The sequence below is a fragment of the Schistocerca piceifrons genome, unplaced genomic scaffold, assembly GCF_021461385.2.
Source record: "Schistocerca piceifrons isolate TAMUIC-IGC-003096 unplaced genomic scaffold, iqSchPice1.1 HiC_scaffold_571, whole genome shotgun sequence".
NCBI lineage: Eukaryota > Metazoa > Arthropoda > Insecta > Orthoptera > Acrididae > Schistocerca > Schistocerca piceifrons.
The window spans coordinates 119,908-140,263 of NW_025728812.1; the positions used below are offsets into that span (position 1 = coordinate 119,908).

Here is a 20,356-nt window from a genome sequence, read left to right on the forward strand (position 1 = left end):
CGGTCAAAAGCTTTGCAAAAGTCAAGAAAAAGGAAAGCACATTTGATGTTGGTTACGGCCGCTACTGAAATAACGTCTCTGTACTCCGCAACCGGAGTCATAATGGATCTCCCTGGAAGGCAAGACTGGTGTGAATGAATAACTTTCCCAAGGATGGGGGTCAGTCTGCTATTAATCGCTCGGGCAATCGTTTTATAATCAAAGTTCAACAATGTGATTGGACGGAGATTATCAACTCGCTTGTGACCAGTTCTCTTCGGGACTAAAACAATTCTACCCACCTTGAACTCGGCAGGAAGAGGACCACCACTCATGACTTCATTAACAATTTCAGTAAAAGTACCACCAAGGACATTCCAGAATTTGATATAAAATTCCTTGGGCAAACCATCAGGACCAGGCGATTTAAAGGAAGGCGATTCAGAGATCAAGGCTAAAACTTCCTCGGGAGTGAAATCCGATAGAAAGTCGACATTGTCAGCAGGAGTAATCGCCCTATCAAAAACATTGACCACTGCACTGACAGCAGGTTCATTGACAATTTCACTGGAATACAGTCGTTGGAAATGTTGGTGAATTTCACTAATAATGGCCGCTTGAGTAGAGAGTAATTCCCCATTATCTCTTTCCAAAACATCAATGAAAGCCCGGCGGCGACGTGATAAATGCTTGAATAAATGGTACATAGATGTCATTTCGTCGGCTAAAACAGATTTAGGTTTGGATTTAACTTTCAGACCTTCCAATTGTTGACGCTTCAAGCTGACAAGTTTAGCCTTGACACGTTGAATTGACGGAAAGTTAGTGTTGGTCGCAGTGGATGAATCATACAGTTGTCGCAGCACAGTGTAGTAAAACTCAAAGGTCCTCTTGAAGGCGCGTGCTTTCTGAGCACTATAATAAATGAGACTTTTTCGAAGCTTTGGTTTGGCAACAGTGGTCCACCACATCGCTTTAGTCGGATAAAAAGTGATGGAACGCAAACAAGTTTCCCACACATGCCTGATAACGTCAAATAACTCAGCGTCCGCCAGATGCGATATGTTTAACATCCACGGGGAACGAAATAATTTGGTAGGCTGTCGATTTAAGTGAACCGTTGCCGTAAAAGCGCAATGGTCGGTAAAACTAGCCGGGATTACGTCAACCGCTAGGAGTCTGTCACTGATACAGTCCGATAGATAAATCCTATCCAGACGGCTGCATGAAGTAACGGTGAAAAAAGTGAATTTAACTAAAGTAGGATACTTCAGTTCCCAAGCATCTTTCAGTTTAATATTCTTAACGAGCTCGTGCAGTTCTTTACAGTAATTAAAATTAGGGGACTGATCGTTTTTACGTAGAACACAGTTGAAGTCACCTCCTATTATCAGGTTTTGAGGACTGCTCCTCAACAGATATGTAACATCCTCCTTATAAAAACGTGACCGTTCGAATTTGTTGCTGTTGCCTGATGGGGCATATAAATTAACAAGGGTTACATCAAAAATTTTACAGCTCACTCCTCGACCGGAATCTAAAAACTCGATCTCCCCAACTGGAATACCTTCCCGTAATAAAAGTGCGGTACCTGTACTTTCCTCAGGAGCAACGTTTGATATGGTTTTAAAACCAGAGATGAAGAGATTTAAAACAGTAACTTCCTGCAACAACACAATATCAGCGTCAGATTCGTATAGAAACTGCTGTAGGGCCGCAATTTTGAGATCAGATCGAATCTTATTTATGTTCAGGGAGACGAATTTGTACGCTTGTGCCATTATTACAGTGAGGTACGTAAAGGGTCACTAAACAACACTGGTCGCATTACAATGTCAGAGAAACTTCGGAATGGGCTGCATTGTCGGGAGGATCACGAACAGTCACTTGTGTGTCGTTGGGTTTGTTTTTCTTCCGTACTGCGTTGACGTTCGGTTGAACTTTGGTCCTACTACGTGCTCTGCTAGGGAACACATCGGCAGACGGAGGTGTGGGAGGGTCCTGAGTGACTTCGCAATCCATAACGTGATGTGACGCCTCAGCCATCTGATCTGCAGAAAGAACTGACTCAGAAGGTGGACAAGTTTGTTTGTTGTCACTAGCACGAACTTCGTGTTTGTTTGTAGACGGACTTTGACTTCCTTCAGTTTGTACACAAGTACTGCCTTCCTCGTTATGCTTATCGGAAGCACGCGCTTGTTGTGAGTCGGCCTGTGGTGACGTCGCGACTTCAGGCGGCGTGCTCGGCTGTTGTGGTGCCAAAGCTGCCTGTACGTCACTCGGAATGACGTCAATAGCCGCAGCGTCGACAGCTGCGTGCGACGGTTCAGAAAAACTTGAGTCAGTAACCGTAACCGGCATCTCTTTTGGGACGTCGAGTTCTAATTCCTGGAGAGCCTCGTCCGGACTATCATCATCACACGTTCTGCGCCGTTTGTGGCTCAGCAGCTGCACGTCAGATTTGGAGGAAGGCGTATCTGTAACCGGTTTTGAAGGAAAGGGTGGAAAGTCGGCAACAGGCAAACCAGGCTCCGGGGGCAATATTTCACTATCACGAGGGCGTTCGATGTCCGTGATTGGAGCCTCCCTAACAAGATCGGCCAATGTCAACTTTTTACGCTGTTCCAAAGTATTTTTGAGAACAAATACACGTTTAGGGCAGTTCGTACGCAAGTGGCCAGTTTCATTACAAATAAAGCATGTGCCTGGATGCCCACTGTACGTGACATGAACTTTATACCCACAAACAATAAGATGGGAGGGGATATCTTGCTTGACGTGCATTTCGACTGACCGGACGCCACTAAAACACTGTAACCGATGTTGACTAGACCAACGTTCGTTACGGATTTGCTTGACCTCCCCATACTTCGTCAAAATCTCACGTAAATAACAGTTTTCAACTTCCGGCGGCAGGTTGTACACACGGACATTTTTGTATTCTACATCAGCATTGGATATGAGAACAGTACTCACCGAGGCGTCACGATGACGGAACTCAGCTCGGCTACCATGTTTTAACAGAATCCTCTCCAGTAACACAGGGTTTAACAACTTGACGAAGAAACAGTAGAGATCTGTGTCGTAATAGGCAGTATGTACCTGGTCAGACGTAATACCAATGACATCCACTATGAAATCGTGAACTTCCATGGAACTCGGTTGAACATGACGTGTAGACTTGTCAAATTCGAAACACAGAGTACATTTCCTTGGGAACAACCTGGACGACATATCCACTTATTAAACGGTCGAGACCGCTAACACAAAACGTCACAAAACACTAAAAGTGAACTGACGGAAGCACAATACAGCAAATCTAGCAAACAACGTAAACAAAGAAAGTAGTCACGGCTTGCACACGCTATTGCGGAGCGAAGGCACAACACGTGCGACCTGCACGGCGTCGCAAGCGGAACTAACCACTAGACCACACCGGATGTGGACGTTTCGTTCGACCGTTCGTACGGTCGCTTGGCGCATTTCGTGTCGAGTGCCGCGTCGGCGCCCCTCTCTCTTTGCGAGCATCTTTGCACATACTGACTGGCAAGGCGCGCACCTCAAACGTCGCAGAGCAATGCTTTTGGCTTCATGCTCTGCTGGGAGAAGAGGAAAAGGGAAGCTGTAAGTAGCAATAACAGGAAGTAAACATTTTCCCGCTGAAGCGTTGAAACGTTGTGGATAACAAACAAGAAATACGTTGGCGCCCTAGCAACAGCACCACCATCAGTCACAGAAAATTAAATGCCCCGGGTGAGGATCGAACTCACGACCTTAAGATTATGAGACTTACGCGCTGCCTACTGCGCTACCGAGGCACGGGTGCACCGCTTGTCCTGGAAACTGGGTAAATACCGTACCCAATATTAGACGTAGAGACACTGTACTTCCTGGATAACGTGTTCTGTTGCTACACGTGCACTGCCGGCCCAGTTGATTGCGGTGCTGCTGCAGCTGTTGCAACGATAGGCAGCACTCCTTGTCGTTAAAGTTCAGAGCCTCGGACGCACCCGGACCCAGCAACTTGTGAGGCCAGGCCGACGCTAGTCTGTAGAACATGATGCGAGCGTCCTAGTGGGGACCCGCGAGTGCTGCGTTCTCGGTCCTTCTCAAGGGAAATCCAGCTACACATTCTTGTGGATCGTGCATCTCAAGCGCTCAAGCCACGCGGCAGCATCATCGCGGGAAAAGCAAAATGATGCATCGGCCGGGAATCGAACCCGGGCCGCCCGCGTGGCAGGCGAGCATTCTACCACTGAACCACCGATGCTGGGGCCAGCGGTAACTTGACGCTGCTTCCCGAGCAGATGTCTCAAGGGAAAGTGGGACTGCCGTCAAGCGCCGTAGCATTCTGTGGGAAAGATGCTGCAGACGCTGAATCCTGCACTGCACTGCTTAAAAATGCCGCCAGAACGCGGTCCTCTGCGTACTCTTGCGTCGCCGGCGCCCAACTCTTGCCAAAGGATGCGAAATGTGCGCGGATACGCTGTCCGAATGCGTCTGGATGTGCTCCCCTAGCCTGCCTCGAAATGCGCCTGCCAGGTACGATCACCTTCCGCCGCTGCCGACTGGCGGGAAGCCGACACAGCGCGGACGCGCGGCGCTCGCTTGTGCGGTGGTGGTGTAATGGTCAGCATAGTTGCCTTCCAAGCAGTTGATCCGCGTTCGATTCCCGGCCACCGCAGCAGGCTTTTAATTTCGCGTATGAGTACTTTTGCCACGCGCTCTTAAATTATTGTTTTTTCGCCCTCTTACTCGCTGCATACCAGCCCTTAGTGTGTCTCGACTTGTCTCGTGTCTCGACTTGTCTCGACTTTGCTCAGCTGACGCGAGAGCTGACGCTCTCAAATCGGCCTTTATCAAAACGACAAGCACGAGAAACGACTGAGAGAGGTAAGGAGAGGCGAGGCGATGGACACACAGCACGCCCCCTTCATTTCACGGTGGCGTCTCCCTGACCGAATCGGGCTGTAGCTCCGAAAACAAAGGAGAAACAAAAATAGGAAGTAAAAGTGCAAATAGTGCCCTGTGTTCCCATGCGCTCACCCGCCCAAGTACTGACAAGGGCCAAAGTTGTTACGCATCGGCAATCGGACATTTTCTTTCATTTTCTCTTTATCGGTTGAGAACCAGTGTATTCAAGATATTATGGCCATTGCCGAGTGAATGCTGTAGCGCTTCCCGACGAGTCGGGTTCGGATCCTCTGTCAACTTCCACGCAGGGTGATGATCTTTTGGTCATCACACTCGCCAGCTGAAATCGGCGCTGCCTTTTCGTAGTAGTAAAAGAGTAGTGGCCCGTGGGGGGATCGAACCCACGACCTTCGCGTTATTAGCACGGCGCTCTAACCAACTGAGCTAACGGGCCTCGGCAGATGCAGTTGCTCAGCCCTACGCTGGAAACAGGTGGCATGAAGCCATACACCTTTTCTATGGTCGTCGTGTGTCTGCTTCCCTAGTCTATATTCTGCTGACGGTCACGAAACAGTAGCTATATTGCGAGCAGGACGGCAAACGGCTGCTCGGACAGCTCAAACTTGCCACGATTCGTGTGGAAAAAATTCCGTTCCGGTACCGGGAATCGAACCCGGGCCTCCTGGGTGAAAGCCAGGTATCCTAGCCACTAGACCACACCGGATGTGGACGTTTCGTTCGACCGTTCGTACGGTCGCTTGGCGCATTTCGTGTCGAGTGCCGCGTCGGCGCCCCTCTCTCTTTGCGAGCATCTTTGCACATACTGACTGGCAAGGCGCGCACCTCAAACGTCGCAGAGCAATGCTTTTGGCTTCATGCTCTGCTGGGAGAAGAGGAAAAGGGAAGCTGTAAGTAGCAATAACAGGAAGTAAACATTTTCCCGCTGAAGCGTTGAAACGTTGTGGATAACAAACAAGAAATACGTTGGCGCCCTAGCAACAGCACCACCATCAGTCACAGAAAATTAAATGCCCCGGGTGAGGATCGAACTCACGACCTTAAGATTATGAGACTTACGCGCTGCCTACTGCGCTACCGAGGCACGGGTGCACCGCTTGTCCTGGAAACTGGGTAAATACCGTACCCAATATTAGACGTAGAGACACTGTACTTCCTGGATAACGTGTTCTGTTGCTACACGTGCACTGCCGGCCCAGTTGATTGCGGTGCTGCTGCAGCTGTTGCAACGATAGGCAGCACTCCTTGTCGTTAAAGTTCAGAGCCTCGGAGGCACCCGGACCCAGCAACTTGTGAGGCCAGGCCGACGCTAGTCTGTAGAACATGATGCGAGCGTCCTAGTGGGGACCCGCGAGTGCTGCGTTCTCGGTCCTTCTCAAGGGAAATCCAGCTACACATTCTTGTGGATCGTGCATCTCAAGCGCTCAAGCCACGCGGCAGCATCATCGCGGGAAAAGCAAAATGATGCATCGGCCGGGAATCGAACCCGGGCCGCCCGCGTGGCAGGCGAGCATTCTACCACTGAACCACCGATGCTGGGGCCAGCGGTAACTTGACGCTGCTTCCCGAGCAGATGTCTCAAGGGAAAGTGGGACTGCCGTCAAGCGCCGTAGCATTCTGTGGGAAAGATGCTGCAGACGCTGAATCCTGCACTGCACTGCTTAAAAATGCCGCCAGAACGCGGTCCTCTGCGTACTCTTGCGTCGCCGGCGCCCAACTCTTGCCAAAGGATGCGAAATGTGCGCGGATACGCTGTCCGAATGCGTCTGGATGTGCTCCCCTAGCCTGCCTCGAAATGCGCCTGCCAGGTACGATCACCTTCCGCCGCTGCCGACTGGCGGGAAGCCGACACAGCGCGGACGCGCGGCGCTCGCTTGTGCGGTGGTGGTGTAATGGTCAGCATAGTTGCCTTCCAAGCAGTTGATCCGCGTTCGATTCCCGGCCACCGCAGCAGGCTTTTAATTTCGCGTATGAGTACTTTTGCCACGCGCTCTTAAATTATTGTTTTTTCGCCCTCTTACTCGCTGCATACCAGCCCTTAGTGTGTCTCGACTTGTCTCGTGTCTCGACTTGTCTCGACTTTGCTCAGCTGACGCGAGAGCTGACGCTCTCAAATCGGCCTTTATCAAAACGACAAGCACGAGAAACGACTGAGAGAGGTAAGGAGAGGCGAGGCGATGGACACACAGCACGCCCCCTTCATTTCACGGTGGCGTCTCCCTGACCGAATCGGGCTGTAGCTCCGAAAACAAAGGAGAAACAAAAATAGGAAGTAAAAGTGCAAATAGTGCCCTGTGTTCCCATGCGCTCACCCGCCCAAGTACTGACAAGGGCCAAAGTTGTTACGCATCGGCAATCGGACATTTTCTTTCATTTTCTCTTTATCGGTTGAGAACCAGTGTATTCAAGATATTATGGCCATTGCCGAGTGAATGCTGTAGCGCTTCCCGACGAGTCGGGTTCGGATCCTCTGTCAACTTCCACGCAGGGTGATGATCTTTTGGTCATCACACTCGCCAGCTGAAATCGGCGCTGCCTTTTCGTAGTAGTAAAAGAGTAGTGGCCCGTGGGGGGATCGAACCCACGACCTTCGCGTTATTAGCACGGCGCTCTAACCAACTGAGCTAACGGGCCTCGGCAGATGCAGTTGCTCAGCCCTACGCTGGAAACAGGTGGCATGAAGCCATACACCTTTTCTATGGTCGTCGTGTGTCTGCTTCCCTAGTCTATATTCTGCTGACGGTCACGAAACAGTAGCTATATTGCGAGCAGGACGGCAAACGGCTGCTCGGACAGCTCAAACTTGCCACGATTCGTGTGGAAAAAATTCCGTTCCGGTACCGGGAATCGAACCCGGGCCTCCTGGGTGAAAGCCAGGTATCCTAGCCACTAGACCACACCGGATGTGGACGTTTCGTTCGACCGTTCGTACGGTCGCTTGGCGCATTTCGTGTCGAGTGCCGCGTCGGCGCCCCTCTCTCTTTGCGAGCATCTTTGCACATACTGACTGGCAAGGCGCGCACCTCAAACGTCGCAGAGCAATGCTTTTGGCTTCATGCTCTGCTGGGAGAAGAGGAAAAGGGAAGCTGTAAGTAGCAATAACAGGAAGTAAACATTTTCCCGCTGAAGCGTTGAAACGTTGTGGATAACAAACAAGAAATACGTTGGCGCCCTAGCAACAGCACCACCATCAGTCACAGAAAATTAAATGCCCCGGGTGAGGATCGAACTCACGACCTTAAGATTATGAGACTTACGCGCTGCCTACTGCGCTACCGAGGCACGGGTGCACCGCTTGTCCTGGAAACTGGGTAAATACCGTACCCAATATTAGACGTAGAGACACTGTACTTCCTGGATAACGTGTTCTGTTGCTACACGTGCACTGCCGGCCCAGTTGATTGCGGTGCTGCTGCAGCTGTTGCAACGATAGGCAGCACTCCTTGTCGTTAAAGTTCAGAGCCTCGGAGGCACCCGGACCCAGCAACTTGTGAGGCCAGGCCGACGCTAGTCTGTAGAACATGATGCGAGCGTCCTAGTGGGGACCCGCGAGTGCTGCGTTCTCGGTCCTTCTCAAGGGAAATCCAGCTACACATTCTTGTGGATCGTGCATCTCAAGCGCTCAAGCCACGCGGCAGCATCATCGCGGGAAAAGCAAAATGATGCATCGGCCGGGAATCGAACCCGGGCCGCCCGCGTGGCAGGCGAGCATTCTACCACTGAACCACCGATGCTGGGGCCAGCGGTAACTTGACGCTGCTTCCCGAGCAGATGTCTCAAGGGAAAGTGGGACTGCCGTCAAGCGCCGTAGCATTCTGTGGGAAAGATGCTGCAGACGCTGAATCCTGCACTGCACTGCTTAAAAATGCCGCCAGAACGCGGTCCTCTGCGTACTCTTGCGTCGCCGGCGCCCAACTCTTGCCAAAGGATGCGAAATGTGCGCGGATACGCTGTCCGAATGCGTCTGGATGTGCTCCCCTAGCCTGCCTCGAAATGCGCCTGCCAGGTACGATCACCTTCGGCCGCTGCCGACTGGCGGGAAGCCGACACAGCGCGGACGCGCGGCGCTCGCTTGTGCGGTGGTGGTGTAATGGTCAGCATAGTTGCCTTCCAAGCAGTTGATCCGCGTTCGATTCCCGGCCACCGCAGCAGGCTTTTAATTTCGCGTATGAGTACTTTTGCCACGCGCTCTTAAATTATTGTTTTTTCGCCCTCTTACTCGCTGCATACCAGCCCTTAGTGTGTCTCGACTTGTCTCGTGTCTCGACTTGTCTCGACTTTGCTCAGCTGACGCGAGAGCTGACGCTCTCAAATCGGCCTTTATCAAAACGACAAGCACGAGAAACGACTGAGAGAGGTAAGGAGAGGCGAGGCGATGGACACACAGCACGCCCCCTTCATTTCACGGTGGCGTCTCCCTGACCGAATCGGGCTGTAGCTCCGAAAACAAAGGAGAAACAAAAATAGGAAGTAAAAGTGCAAATAGTGCCCTGTGTTCCCATGCGCTCACCCGCCCAAGTACTGACAAGGGCCAAAGTTGTTACGCATCGGCAATCGGACATTTTCTTTCATTTTCTCTTTATCGGTTGAGAACCAGTGTATTCAAGATATTATGGCCATTGCCGAGTGAATGCTGTAGCGCTTCCCGACGAGTCGGGTTCGGATCCTCTGTCAACTTCCACGCAGGGTGATGATCTTTTGGTCATCACACTCGCCAGCTGAAATCGGCGCTGCCTTTTCGTAGTAGTAAAAGAGTAGTGGCCCGTGGGGGGATCGAACCCACGACCTTCGCGTTATTAGCACGGCGCTCTAACCAACTGAGCTAACGGGCCTCGGCAGATGCAGTTGCTCAGCCCTACGCTGGAAACAGGTGGCATGAAGCCATACACCTTTTCTATGGTCGTCGTGTGTCTGCTTCCCTAGTCTATATTCTGCTGACGGTCACGAAACAGTAGCTATATTGCGAGCAGGACGGCAAACGGCTGCTCGGACAGCTCAAACTTGCCACGATTCGTGTGGAAAAAATTCCGTTCCGGTACCGGGAATCGAACCCGGGCCTCCTGGGTGAAAGCCAGGTATCCTAGCCACTAGACCACACCGGATGTGGACGTTTCGTTCGACCGTTCGTACGGTCGCTTGGCGCATTTCGTGTCGAGTGCCGCGTCGGCGCCCCTCTCTCTTTGCGAGCATCTTTGCACATACTGACTGGCAAGGCGCGCACCTCAAACGTCGCAGAGCAATGCTTTTGGCTTCATGCTCTGCTGGGAGAAGAGGAAAAGGGAAGCTGTAAGTAGCAATAACAGGAAGTAAACATTTTCCCGCTGAAGCGTTGAAACGTTGTGGATAACAAACAAGAAATACGTTGGCGCCCTAGCAACAGCACCACCATCAGTCACAGAAAATTAAATGCCCCGGGTGAGGATCGAACTCACGACCTTAAGATTATGAGACTTACGCGCTGCCTACTGCGCTACCGAGGCACGGGTGCACCGCTTGTCCTGGAAACTGGGTAAATACCGTACCCAATATTAGACGTAGAGACACTGTACTTCCTGGATAACGTGTTCTGTTGCTACACGTGCACTGCCGGCCCAGTTGATTGCGGTGCTGCTGCAGCTGTTGCAACGATAGGCAGCACTCCTTGTCGTTAAAGTTCAGAGCCTCGGAGGCACCCGGACCCAGCAACTTGTGAGGCCAGGCCGACGCTAGTCTGTAGAACATGATGCGAGCGTCCTAGTGGGGACCCGCGAGTGCTGCGTTCTCGGTCCTTCTCAAGGGAAATCCAGCTACACATTCTTGTGGATCGTGCATCTCAAGCGCTCAAGCCACGCGGCAGCATCATCGCGGGAAAAGCAAAATGATGCATCGGCCGGGAATCGAACCCGGGCCGCCCGCGTGGCAGGCGAGCATTCTACCACTGAACCACCGATGCTGGGGCCAGCGGTAACTTGACGCTGCTTCCCGAGCAGATGTCTCAAGGGAAAGTGGGACTGCCGTCAAGCGCCGTAGCATTCTGTGGGAAAGATGCTGCAGACGCTGAATCCTGCACTGCACTGCTTAAAAATGCCGCCAGAACGCGGTCCTCTGCGTACTCTTGCGTCGCCGGCGCCCAACTCTTGCCAAAGGATGCGAAATGTGCGCGGATACGCTGTCCGAATGCGTCTGGATGTGCTCCCCTAGCCTGCCTCGAAATGCGCCTGCCAGGTACGATCACCTTCGGCCGCTGCCGACTGGCGGGAAGCCGACACAGCGCGGACGCGCGGCGCTCGCTTGTGCGGTGGTGGTGTAATGGTCAGCATAGTTGCCTTCCAAGCAGTTGATCCGCGTTCGATTCCCGGCCACCGCAGCAGGCTTTTAATTTCGCGTATGAGTACTTTTGCCACGCGCTCTTAAATTATTGTTTTTTCGCCCTCTTACTCGCTGCATACCAGCCCTTAGTGTGTCTCGACTTGTCTCGTGTCTCGACTTGTCTCGACTTTGCTCAGCTGACGCGAGAGCTGACGCTCTCAAATCGGCCTTTATCAAAACGACAAGCACGAGAAACGACTGAGAGAGGTAAGGAGAGGCGAGGCGATGGACACACAGCACGCCCCCTTCATTTCACGGTGGCGTCTCCCTGACCGAATCGGGCTGTAGCTCCGAAAACAAAGGAGAAACAAAAATAGGAAGTAAAAGTGCAAATAGTGCCCTGTGTTCCCATGCGCTCACCCGCCCAAGTACTGACAAGGGCCAAAGTTGTTACGCATCGGCAATCGGACATTTTCTTTCATTTTCTCTTTATCGGTTGAGAACCAGTGTATTCAAGATATTATGGCCATTGCCGAGTGAATGCTGTAGCGCTTCCCGACGAGTCGGGTTCGGATCCTCTGTCAACTTCCACGCAGGGTGATGATCTTTTGGTCATCACACTCGCCAGCTGAAATCGGCGCTGCCTTTTCGTAGTAGTAAAAGAGTAGTGGCCCGTGGGGGGATCGAACCCACGACCTTCGCGTTATTAGCACGACGCTCTAACCAACTGAGCTAACGGGCCTCGGCAGATGCAGCTGCTCAGCCCTACGCTGGAAACAGGTGGCATGAAGCCATACACCATTTCTATGGTCGTCGTGTGTCTGCTTCCCTAGTCTATATTCTGCTGACGGTCACGAAACAGTAGCTATATTGCGAGCAGGACGGCAAACGGCTGCTCGGACAGCTCAAACTTGCCACGATTCGTGTGGAAAAAATTCCGTTCCGGTACCGGGAATCGAACCCGGGCCTCCTGGGTGAAAGCCAGGTATCCTAGCCACTAGACCACACCGGATGTGGACGTTTCGTTCGACCGTTCGTACGGTCGCTTGGCGCATTTCGTGTCGAGTGCCGCGTCGGCGCCCCTCTCTCTTTGCGAGCATCTTTGCACATACTGACTGGCAAGGCGCGCACCTCAAACGCCGCAGAGCAATGCTTTTGGCTTCATGCTCTGCTGGGAGAAGAGGAAAAGGGAAGCTGTAAGTAGCAATAACAGGAAGTAAACATTTTCCCGCTGAAGCGTTGAAACGTTGTGGATAACAAACAAGAAATACGTTGGCGCCCTAGCAACAGCACCACCATCAGTCACAGAAAATTAAATGCCCCGGGTGAGGATCGAACTCACGACCTTAAGATTATGAGACTTACGCGCTGCCTACTGCGCTACCGAGGCACGGGTGCACCGCTTGTCCTGGAAACTGGGTAAATACCGTACCCAATATTAGACGTAGAGACACTGTACTTCCTGGATAACGTGTTCTGTTGCTACACGTGCACTGCCGGCCCAGTTGATTGCGGTGCTGCTGCAGCTGTTGCAACGATAGGCAGCACTCCTTGTCGTTAAAGTTCAGAGCCTCGGAGGCACCCGGACCCAGCAACTTGTGAGGCCAGGCCGACGCTAGTCTGTAGAACATGATGCGAGCGTCCTAGTGGGGACCCGCGAGTGCTGCGTTCTCGGTCCTTCTCAAGGGAAATCCAGCTACACATTCTTGTGGATCGTGCATCTCAAGCGCTCAAGCCACGCGGCAGCATCATCGCGGGAAAAGCAAAATGATGCATCGGCCGGGAATCGAACCCGGGCCGCCCGCGTGGCAGGCGAGCATTCTACCACTGAACCACCGATGCTGGGGCCAGCGGTAACTTGACGCTGCTTCCCGAGCAGATGTCTCAAGGGAAAGTGGGACTGCCGTCAAGCGCCGTAGCATTCTGTGGGAAAGATGCTGCAGACGCTGAATCCTGCACTGCACTGCTTAAAAATGCCGCCAGAACGCGGTCCTCTGCGTACTCTTGCGTCGCCGGCGCCCAACTCTTGCCAAAGGATGCGAAATGTGCGCGGATACGCTGTCCGAATGCGTCTGGATGTGCTCCCCTAGCCTGCCTCGAAATGCGCCTGCCAGGTACGATCACCTTCGGCCGCTGCCGACTGGCGGGAAGCCGACACAGCGCGGACGCGCGGCGCTCGCTTGTGCGGTGGTGGTGTAATGGTCAGCATAGTTGCCTTCCAAGCAGTTGATCCGCGTTCGATTCCCGGCCACCGCAGCAGGCTTTTAATTTCGCGTATGAGTACTTTTGCCACGCGCTCTTAAATTATTGTTTTTTCGCCCTCTTACTCGCTGCATACCAGCCCTTAGTGTGTCTCGACTTGTCTCGTGTCTCGACTTGTCTCGACTTTGCTCAGCTGACGCGAGAGCTGACGCTCTCAAATCGGCCTTTATCAAAACGACAAGCACGAGAAACGACTGAGAGAGGTAAGGAGAGGCGAGGCGATGGACACACAGCACGCCCCCTTCATTTCACGGTGGCGTCTCCCTGACCGAATCGGGCTGTAGCTCCGAAAACAAAGGAGAAACAAAAATAGGAAGTAAAAGTGCAAATAGTGCCCTGTGTTCCCATGCGCTCACCCGCCCAAGTACTGACAAGGGCCAAAGTTGTTACGCATCGGCAATCGGACATTTTCTTTCATTTTCTCTTTATCGGTTGAGAACCAGTGTATTCAAGATATTATGGCCATTGCCGAGTGAATGCTGTAGCGCTTCCCGACGAGTCGGGTTCGGATCCTCTGTCAACTTCCACGCAGGGTGATGATCTTTTGGTCATCACACTCGCCAGCTGAAATCGGCGCTGCCTTTTCGTAGTAGTAAAAGAGTAGTGGCCCGTGGGGGGATCGAACCCACGACCTTCGCGTTATTAGCACGACGCTCTAACCAACTGAGCTAACGGGCCTCGGCAGATGCAGTTGCTCAGCCCTACGCTGGAAACAGGTGGCATGAAGCCATACACCTTTTCTATGGTCGTCGTGTGTCTGCTTCCCTAGTCTATATTCTGCTGACGGTCACGAAACAGTAGCTATATTGCGAGCAGGACGGCAAACGGCTGCTCGGACAGCTCAAACTTGCCACGATTCGTGTGGAAAAAATTCCGTTCCGGTACCGGGAATCGAACCCGGGCCTCCTGGGTGAAAGCCAGGTATCCTAGCCACTAGACCACACCGGATGTGGACGTTTCGTTCGACCGTTCGTACGGTCGCTTGGCGCATTTCGTGTCGAGTGCCGCGTCGGCGCCCCTCTCTCTTTGCGAGCATCTTTGCACATAGTGACTGGCAAGGCGCGCACCTCAAACGTCGCAGAGCAATGCTTTTGGCTTCATGCTCTGCTGGGAGAAGAGGAAAAGGGAAGCTGTAAGTAGCAATAACAGGAAGTAAACATTTTCCCGCTGAAGCGTTGAAACGTTGTGGATAACAAACAAGAAATACGTTGGCGCCCTAGCAACAGCACCACCATCAGTCACAGAAAATTAAATGCCCCGGGTGAGGATCGAACTCACGACCTTAAGATTATGAGACTTACGCGCTGCCTACTGCGCTACCGAGGCACGGGTGCACCGCTTGTCCTGGAAACTGGGTAAATACCGTACCCAATATTAGACGTAGAGACACTGTACTTCCTGGATAACGTGTTCTGTTGCTACACGTGCACTGCCGGCCCAGTTGATTGCGGTGCTGCTGCAGCTGTTGCAACGATAGGCAGCACTCCTTGTCGTTAAAGTTCAGAGCCTCGGACGCACCCGGACCCAGCAACTTGTGAGGCCAGGCCGACGCTAGTCTGTAGAACATGATGCGAGCGTCCTAGTGGGGACCCGCGAGTGCTGCGTTCTCGGTCCTTCTCAAGGGAAATCCAGCTACACATTCTTGTGGATCGTGCATCTCAAGCGCTCAAGCCACGCGGCAGCATCATCGCGGGAAAAGCAAAATGATGCATCGGCCGGGAATCGAACCCGGGCCGCCCGCGTGGCAGGCGAGCATTCTACCACTGAACCACCGATGCTGGGGCCAGCGGTAACTTGACGCTGCTTCCCGAGCAGATGTCTCAAGGGAAAGTGGGACTGCCGTCAAGCGCCGTAGCATTCTGTGGGAAAGATGCTGCAGACGCTGAATCCTGCACTGCACTGCTTAAAAATGCCGCCAGAACGCGGTCCTCTGCGTACTCTTGCGTCGCCGGCGCCCAACTCTTGCCAAAGGATGCGAAATGTGCGCGGATACGCTGTCCGAATGCGTCTGGATGTGCTCCCCTAGCCTGCCTCGAAATGCGCCTGCCAGGTACGATCACCTTCGGCCGCTGCCGACTGGCGGGAAGCCGACACAGCGCGGACGCGCGGCGCTCGCTTGTGCGGTGGTGGTGTAATGGTCAGCATAGTTGCCTTCCAAGCAGTTGATCCGCGTTCGATTCCCGGCCACCGCAGCAGGCTTTTAATTTCGCGTATGAGTACTTTTGCCACGCGCTCTTAAATTATTGTTTTTTCGCCCTCTTACTCGCTGCATACCAGCCCTTAGTGTGTCTCGACTTGTCTCGTGTCTCGACTTGTCTCGACTTTGCTCAGCTGACGCGAGAGCTGACGCTCTCAAATCGGCCTTTATCAAAACGACAAGCACGAGAAACGACTGAGAGAGGTAAGGAGAGGCGAGGCGATGGACACACAGCACGCCCCCTTCATTTCACGGTGGCGTCTCCCTGACCGAATCGGGCTGTAGCTCCGAAAACAAAGGAGAAACAAAAATAGGAAGTAAAAGTGCAAATAGTGCCCTGTGTTCCCATGCGCTCACCCGCCCAAGTACTGACAAGGGCCAAAGTTGTTACGCATCGGCAATCGGACATTTTCTTTCATTTTCTCTTTATCGGTTGAGAACCAGTGTATTCAAGATATTATGGCCATTGCCGAGTGAATGCTGTAGCGCTTCCCGACGAGTCGGGTTCGGATCCTCTGTCAACTTCCACGCAGGGTGATGATCTTTTGGTCATCACACTCGCCAGCTGAAATCGGCGCTGCCTTTTCGTAGTAGTAAAAGAGTAGTGGCCCGTGGGGGGATCGAACCCACGACCTTCGCGTTATTAGCACGACGCTCTAACCAACTGAGCTAACGGGCCTCGGCAGATGCAGTTGCTCAGCCCTACGCTGGAAACAGGTGGCATGAAGCCATACACCTTTTCTATGGTCGTCGTGTGTCTGCTTCCCTAGTCTATATTCTGCTGACGGTCACGAAACAGTAGCTATATTGCGAGCAGGACGGCAAACGGCTGCTCGGACAGCTCAAACTTGCCACGATTCGTGTGGAAAAAATTCCGTTCCGGTACCGGGAATCGAACCCGGGCCTCCTGGGTGAAAGCCAGGTATCCTAGCCACTAGACCACACCGGATGTGGACGTTTCGTTCGACCGTTCGTACGGTCGCTTGGCGCATTTCGTGTCGAGTGCCGCGTCGGCGCCCCTCTCTCTTTGCGAGCATCTTTGCACATACTGACTGGCAAGGCGCGCACCTCAAACGTCGCAGAGCAATGCTTTTGGCTTCATGCTCTGCTGGGAGAAGAGGAAAAGGGAAGCTGTAAGTAGCAATAACAGGAAGTAAACATTTTCCCGCTGAAGCGTTGAAACGTTGTGGATAACAAACAAGAAATACGTTGGCGCCCTAGCAACAGCACCACCATCAGTCACAGAAAATTAAATGCCCCGGGTGAGGATCGAACTCACGACCTTAAGATTATGAGACTTACGCGCTGCCTACTGCGCTACCGAGGCACGGGTGCACCGCTTGTCCTGGAAACTGGGTAAATACCGTACCCAATATTAGACGTAGAGACACTGTACTTCCTGGATAACGTGTTCTGTTGCTACACGTGCACTGCCGGCCCAGTTGATTGCGGTGCTGCTGCAGCTGTTGCAACGATAGGCAGCACTCCTTGTCGTTAAAGTTCAGAGCCTCGGACGCACCCGGACCCAGCAACTTGTGAGGCCAGGCCGACGCTAGTCTGTAGAACATGATGCGAGCGTCCTAGTGGGGACCCGCGAGTGCTGCGTTCTCGGTCCTTCTCAAGGGAAATCCAGCTACACATTCTTGTGGATCGTGCATCTCAAGCGCTCAAGCCACGCGGCAGCATCATCGCGGGAAAAGCAAAATGATGCATCGGCCGGGAATCGAACCCGGGCCGCCCGCGTGGCAGGCGAGCATTCTACCACTGAACCACCGATGCTGGGGCCAGCGGTAACTTGACGCTGCTTCCCGAGCAGATGTCTCAAGGGAAAGTGGGACTGCCGTCAAGCGCCGTAGCATTCTGTGGGAAAGATGCTGCAGACGCTGAATCCTGCACTGCACTGCTTAAAAATGCCGCCAGAACGCGGTCCTCTGCGTACTCTTGCGTCGCCGGCGCCCAACTCTTGCCAAAGGATGCGAAATGTGCGCGGATACGCTGTCCGAATGCGTCTGGATGTGCTCCCCTAGCCTGCCTCGAAATGCGCCTGCCAGGTACGATCACCTTCGGCCGCTGCCGACTGGCGGGAAGCCGACACAGCGCGGACGCGCGGCGCTCGCTTGTGCGGTGGTGGTGTAATGGTCAGCATAGTTGCCTTCCAAGCAGTTGATCCGCGTTCGATTCCCGGCCACCGCAGCAGGCTTTTAATTTCGCGTATGAGTACTTTTGCCACGCGCTCTTAAATTATTGTTTTTTCGCCCTCTTACTCGCTGCATACCAGCCCTTAGTGTGTCTCGACTTGTCTCGTGTCTCGACTTGTCTCGACTTTGCTCAGCTGACGCGAGAGCTGACGCTCTCAAATCGGCCTTTATCAAAACGACAAGCACGAGAAACGACTGAGAGAGGTAAGGAGAGGCGAGGTGATGGACACACAGCACGCCCCCTTCATTTCACGGTGGCGTCTCCCTGACCGAATCGGGCTGTAGCTCCGAAAACAAAGGAGAAACAAAAATAGGAAGTAAAAGTGCAAATAGTGCCCTGTGTTCCCATGCGCTCACCCGCCCAAGTACTGACAAGGGCCAAAGTTGTTACGCATCGGCAATCGGACATTTTCTTTCATTTTCTCTTTATCGGTTGAGAACCAGTGTATTCAAGATATTATGGCCATTGCCGAGTGAATGCTGTAGCGCTTCCCGACGAGTCGGGTTCGGATCCTCTGTCAACTTCCACGCAGGGTGATGATCTTTTGGTCATCACACTCGCCAGCTGAAATCGGCGCTGCCTTTTCGTAGTAGTAAAAGAGTAGTGGCCCGTGGGGGGATCGAACCCACGACCTTCGCGTTATTAGCACGGCGCTCTAACCAACTGAGCTAACGGGCCTCGGCAGATGCAGTTGCTCAGCCCTACGCTGGAAACAGGTGGCATGAAGCCATACACCTTTTCTATGGTCGTCGTGTGTCTGCTTCCCTAGTCTATATTCTGCTGACGGTCACGAAACAGTAGCTATATTGCGAGCAGGACGGCAAACGGCTGCTCGGACAGCTCAAACTTGCCACGATTCGTGTGGAAAAAATTCCGTTCCGGTACCGGGAATCGAACCCGGGCCTCCTGGGTGAAAGCCAGGTATCCTAGCCACTAGACCACACCGGATGTGGACGTTTCGTTCGACCGTTCGTACGGTCGCTTGGCGCATTTCGTGTCGAGTGCCGCGTCGGCGCCCCTCTCTCTTTGCGAGCATCTTTGCACATACTGACTGGCAAGGCGCGCACCTCAAACGTCGCAGAGCAATGCTTTTGGCTTCATGCTCTGCTGGGAGAAGAGGAAAAGGGAAGCTGTAAGTAGCAATAACAGGAAGTAAACATTTTCCCGCTGAAGCGTTGAAACGTTGTGGATAACAAACAAGAAATACGTTGGCGCCCTAGCAACAGCACCACCATCAGTCACAGAAAATTAAATGCCCCGGGTGAGGATCGAACTCACGACCTTAAGATTATGAGACTTACGCGCTGCCTACTGCGCTACCGAGGCACGGGTGCACCGCTTGTCCTGGAAACTGAGTAAATACCGTACCCAATATTAGACGTAGAGACACTGTACTTCCTGGATAACGTGTTCTGTTGCTACACGTGCACTACCGGCCCAGTTGATTGCGGTGCTGCTGCAGCTGTTGCAACGATAGGCAGCACTCCTTGTCGTTAAAGTTCAGAGCCTCGGAGGCACCCGGACCCAGCAACTTGTGAGGCCAGGCCGACGCTAGTCTGTAGAACATGATGCGAGCGTCCTAGTGGGGACCCGCGAGTGCTGCGTTCTCGGTCCTTCTCAAGGGAAATCCAGCTACACATTCTTGTGGATCGTGCATCTCAAGCGCTCAAGCCACGCGGCAGCATCATCGCGGGAAAAGCAAAATGATGCATCGGCCGGGAATCGAACCCGGGCCGCCCGCGTGGCAGGCGAGCATTCTACCACTGAACCACCGATGCTGGGGCCAGCGGTAACTTGACGCTGCTTCCCGAGCAGATGTCTCAAGGGAAAGTGGGACTGCCGTCAAGCGCCGTAGCATTCTGTGGGAAAGATGCTGCAGACGCTGAATCCTGCACTGCACTGCTTAAAAATGCCGCCAGAACGCGGTCCTCTGCGTACTCTTGCGTCGCCGGCGCCCAACTCTTGCCAAAGGATGCGAAATGTGCGCGGATACGCTGTCCGAATGCGTCTGGATGTGCTCCCCTAGCCTGCCTCGAAATGCGCCTGCCAGGTACGATCACCTTCGGCCGCTGCCGACTGGCGGGAAGCCGACACAGCGCGGACGCGCGGCGCTCGCTTGTGCGGTGGTGGTGTAATGGTCAGCATAGTTGCCTTCCAAGCAGTTGATCCGCGTTCGATTCCCGGCCACCGCAGCAGGCGTTTAATTTCGCGTATGAGTACTTTTGCCACGCGCTCTTAAATTATTGTTTTTTCGCCCTCTTACTCGCTGCATACCAGCCCTTAGTGTGTCTCGACTTGTCTCGTGTCTCGACTTGTCTCGACTTTGCTCAGCTGACGCGAGAGCTGACGCTCTCAAATCGGCCTTTATCAAAACGACAAGCACGAGAAACGACTGAGAGAGGTAAGGAGAGGCGAGGCGATGGACACACAGCACGCCCCCTTCATTTCACGGTGGCGTCTCCCTGACCGAATCGGGCTGTAGCTCCGAAAACAAAGGAG

The 20,356-nt window shown here is 53.1% G+C and overlaps 38 non-coding genes across 38 annotated transcripts; 8 read left to right on the forward strand and 30 right to left on the reverse strand.

Annotated features, from left to right (window-relative positions):
* Positions 1-3,724: 3,724 nt before the first annotated feature.
* On the reverse strand, positions 3,725-3,797 carry Trnam-cau. The gene has a single exon. It is a non-coding gene; the product is annotated as a tRNA-Met (tRNA).
* Positions 3,798-4,178: 381 nt separating this feature from the next.
* Trnag-gcc lies at positions 4,179-4,249 on the reverse strand. Its single transcript has one exon. It is a non-coding gene; the product is annotated as a tRNA-Gly (tRNA).
* A 342-nt stretch (positions 4,250-4,591) lies between these two features.
* Positions 4,592-4,663, forward strand: Trnag-ucc. Its single transcript has one exon. It is a non-coding gene; the product is annotated as a tRNA-Gly (tRNA).
* A 610-nt stretch (positions 4,664-5,273) lies between these two features.
* Trnai-aau lies at positions 5,274-5,347 on the reverse strand. Its single transcript has one exon. It is a non-coding gene; the product is annotated as a tRNA-Ile (tRNA).
* A 198-nt stretch (positions 5,348-5,545) lies between these two features.
* Positions 5,546-5,617, reverse strand: Trnae-uuc. The gene has a single exon. It is a non-coding gene; the product is annotated as a tRNA-Glu (tRNA).
* A 305-nt stretch (positions 5,618-5,922) lies between these two features.
* On the reverse strand, positions 5,923-5,995 carry Trnam-cau. The gene has a single exon. It is a non-coding gene; the product is annotated as a tRNA-Met (tRNA).
* A 381-nt stretch (positions 5,996-6,376) lies between these two features.
* Trnag-gcc lies at positions 6,377-6,447 on the reverse strand. Its single transcript has one exon. It is a non-coding gene; the product is annotated as a tRNA-Gly (tRNA).
* A 342-nt stretch (positions 6,448-6,789) lies between these two features.
* Trnag-ucc lies at positions 6,790-6,861 on the forward strand. The gene has a single exon. It is a non-coding gene; the product is annotated as a tRNA-Gly (tRNA).
* A 610-nt stretch (positions 6,862-7,471) lies between these two features.
* On the reverse strand, positions 7,472-7,545 carry Trnai-aau. Its single transcript has one exon. It is a non-coding gene; the product is annotated as a tRNA-Ile (tRNA).
* A 198-nt stretch (positions 7,546-7,743) lies between these two features.
* Positions 7,744-7,815, reverse strand: Trnae-uuc. The gene has a single exon. It is a non-coding gene; the product is annotated as a tRNA-Glu (tRNA).
* A 305-nt stretch (positions 7,816-8,120) lies between these two features.
* Positions 8,121-8,193, reverse strand: Trnam-cau. The gene has a single exon. It is a non-coding gene; the product is annotated as a tRNA-Met (tRNA).
* Positions 8,194-8,574: 381 nt separating this feature from the next.
* Trnag-gcc lies at positions 8,575-8,645 on the reverse strand. Its single transcript has one exon. It is a non-coding gene; the product is annotated as a tRNA-Gly (tRNA).
* A 342-nt stretch (positions 8,646-8,987) lies between these two features.
* Positions 8,988-9,059, forward strand: Trnag-ucc. Its single transcript has one exon. It is a non-coding gene; the product is annotated as a tRNA-Gly (tRNA).
* Positions 9,060-9,669: 610 nt separating this feature from the next.
* On the reverse strand, positions 9,670-9,743 carry Trnai-aau. The gene has a single exon. It is a non-coding gene; the product is annotated as a tRNA-Ile (tRNA).
* Positions 9,744-9,941: 198 nt separating this feature from the next.
* On the reverse strand, positions 9,942-10,013 carry Trnae-uuc. The gene has a single exon. It is a non-coding gene; the product is annotated as a tRNA-Glu (tRNA).
* Positions 10,014-10,318: 305 nt separating this feature from the next.
* Trnam-cau lies at positions 10,319-10,391 on the reverse strand. The gene has a single exon. It is a non-coding gene; the product is annotated as a tRNA-Met (tRNA).
* A 381-nt stretch (positions 10,392-10,772) lies between these two features.
* On the reverse strand, positions 10,773-10,843 carry Trnag-gcc. Its single transcript has one exon. It is a non-coding gene; the product is annotated as a tRNA-Gly (tRNA).
* Positions 10,844-11,185: 342 nt separating this feature from the next.
* Positions 11,186-11,257, forward strand: Trnag-ucc. Its single transcript has one exon. It is a non-coding gene; the product is annotated as a tRNA-Gly (tRNA).
* A 610-nt stretch (positions 11,258-11,867) lies between these two features.
* On the reverse strand, positions 11,868-11,941 carry Trnai-aau. Its single transcript has one exon. It is a non-coding gene; the product is annotated as a tRNA-Ile (tRNA).
* Positions 11,942-12,139: 198 nt separating this feature from the next.
* On the reverse strand, positions 12,140-12,211 carry Trnae-uuc. The gene has a single exon. It is a non-coding gene; the product is annotated as a tRNA-Glu (tRNA).
* Positions 12,212-12,516: 305 nt separating this feature from the next.
* On the reverse strand, positions 12,517-12,589 carry Trnam-cau. Its single transcript has one exon. It is a non-coding gene; the product is annotated as a tRNA-Met (tRNA).
* A 381-nt stretch (positions 12,590-12,970) lies between these two features.
* On the reverse strand, positions 12,971-13,041 carry Trnag-gcc. The gene has a single exon. It is a non-coding gene; the product is annotated as a tRNA-Gly (tRNA).
* A 342-nt stretch (positions 13,042-13,383) lies between these two features.
* Positions 13,384-13,455, forward strand: Trnag-ucc. Its single transcript has one exon. It is a non-coding gene; the product is annotated as a tRNA-Gly (tRNA).
* A 610-nt stretch (positions 13,456-14,065) lies between these two features.
* Trnai-aau lies at positions 14,066-14,139 on the reverse strand. The gene has a single exon. It is a non-coding gene; the product is annotated as a tRNA-Ile (tRNA).
* A 198-nt stretch (positions 14,140-14,337) lies between these two features.
* Trnae-uuc lies at positions 14,338-14,409 on the reverse strand. The gene has a single exon. It is a non-coding gene; the product is annotated as a tRNA-Glu (tRNA).
* A 305-nt stretch (positions 14,410-14,714) lies between these two features.
* On the reverse strand, positions 14,715-14,787 carry Trnam-cau. The gene has a single exon. It is a non-coding gene; the product is annotated as a tRNA-Met (tRNA).
* Positions 14,788-15,168: 381 nt separating this feature from the next.
* Trnag-gcc lies at positions 15,169-15,239 on the reverse strand. Its single transcript has one exon. It is a non-coding gene; the product is annotated as a tRNA-Gly (tRNA).
* A 342-nt stretch (positions 15,240-15,581) lies between these two features.
* Trnag-ucc lies at positions 15,582-15,653 on the forward strand. The gene has a single exon. It is a non-coding gene; the product is annotated as a tRNA-Gly (tRNA).
* A 610-nt stretch (positions 15,654-16,263) lies between these two features.
* Trnai-aau lies at positions 16,264-16,337 on the reverse strand. Its single transcript has one exon. It is a non-coding gene; the product is annotated as a tRNA-Ile (tRNA).
* A 198-nt stretch (positions 16,338-16,535) lies between these two features.
* Trnae-uuc lies at positions 16,536-16,607 on the reverse strand. Its single transcript has one exon. It is a non-coding gene; the product is annotated as a tRNA-Glu (tRNA).
* A 305-nt stretch (positions 16,608-16,912) lies between these two features.
* On the reverse strand, positions 16,913-16,985 carry Trnam-cau. Its single transcript has one exon. It is a non-coding gene; the product is annotated as a tRNA-Met (tRNA).
* A 381-nt stretch (positions 16,986-17,366) lies between these two features.
* Positions 17,367-17,437, reverse strand: Trnag-gcc. The gene has a single exon. It is a non-coding gene; the product is annotated as a tRNA-Gly (tRNA).
* Positions 17,438-17,779: 342 nt separating this feature from the next.
* On the forward strand, positions 17,780-17,851 carry Trnag-ucc. The gene has a single exon. It is a non-coding gene; the product is annotated as a tRNA-Gly (tRNA).
* A 610-nt stretch (positions 17,852-18,461) lies between these two features.
* Positions 18,462-18,535, reverse strand: Trnai-aau. Its single transcript has one exon. It is a non-coding gene; the product is annotated as a tRNA-Ile (tRNA).
* Positions 18,536-18,733: 198 nt separating this feature from the next.
* On the reverse strand, positions 18,734-18,805 carry Trnae-uuc. Its single transcript has one exon. It is a non-coding gene; the product is annotated as a tRNA-Glu (tRNA).
* Positions 18,806-19,110: 305 nt separating this feature from the next.
* Positions 19,111-19,183, reverse strand: Trnam-cau. The gene has a single exon. It is a non-coding gene; the product is annotated as a tRNA-Met (tRNA).
* Positions 19,184-19,564: 381 nt separating this feature from the next.
* On the reverse strand, positions 19,565-19,635 carry Trnag-gcc. Its single transcript has one exon. It is a non-coding gene; the product is annotated as a tRNA-Gly (tRNA).
* Positions 19,636-19,977: 342 nt separating this feature from the next.
* Trnag-ucc lies at positions 19,978-20,049 on the forward strand. The gene has a single exon. It is a non-coding gene; the product is annotated as a tRNA-Gly (tRNA).
* Positions 20,050-20,356: the final 307 nt, after the last annotated feature.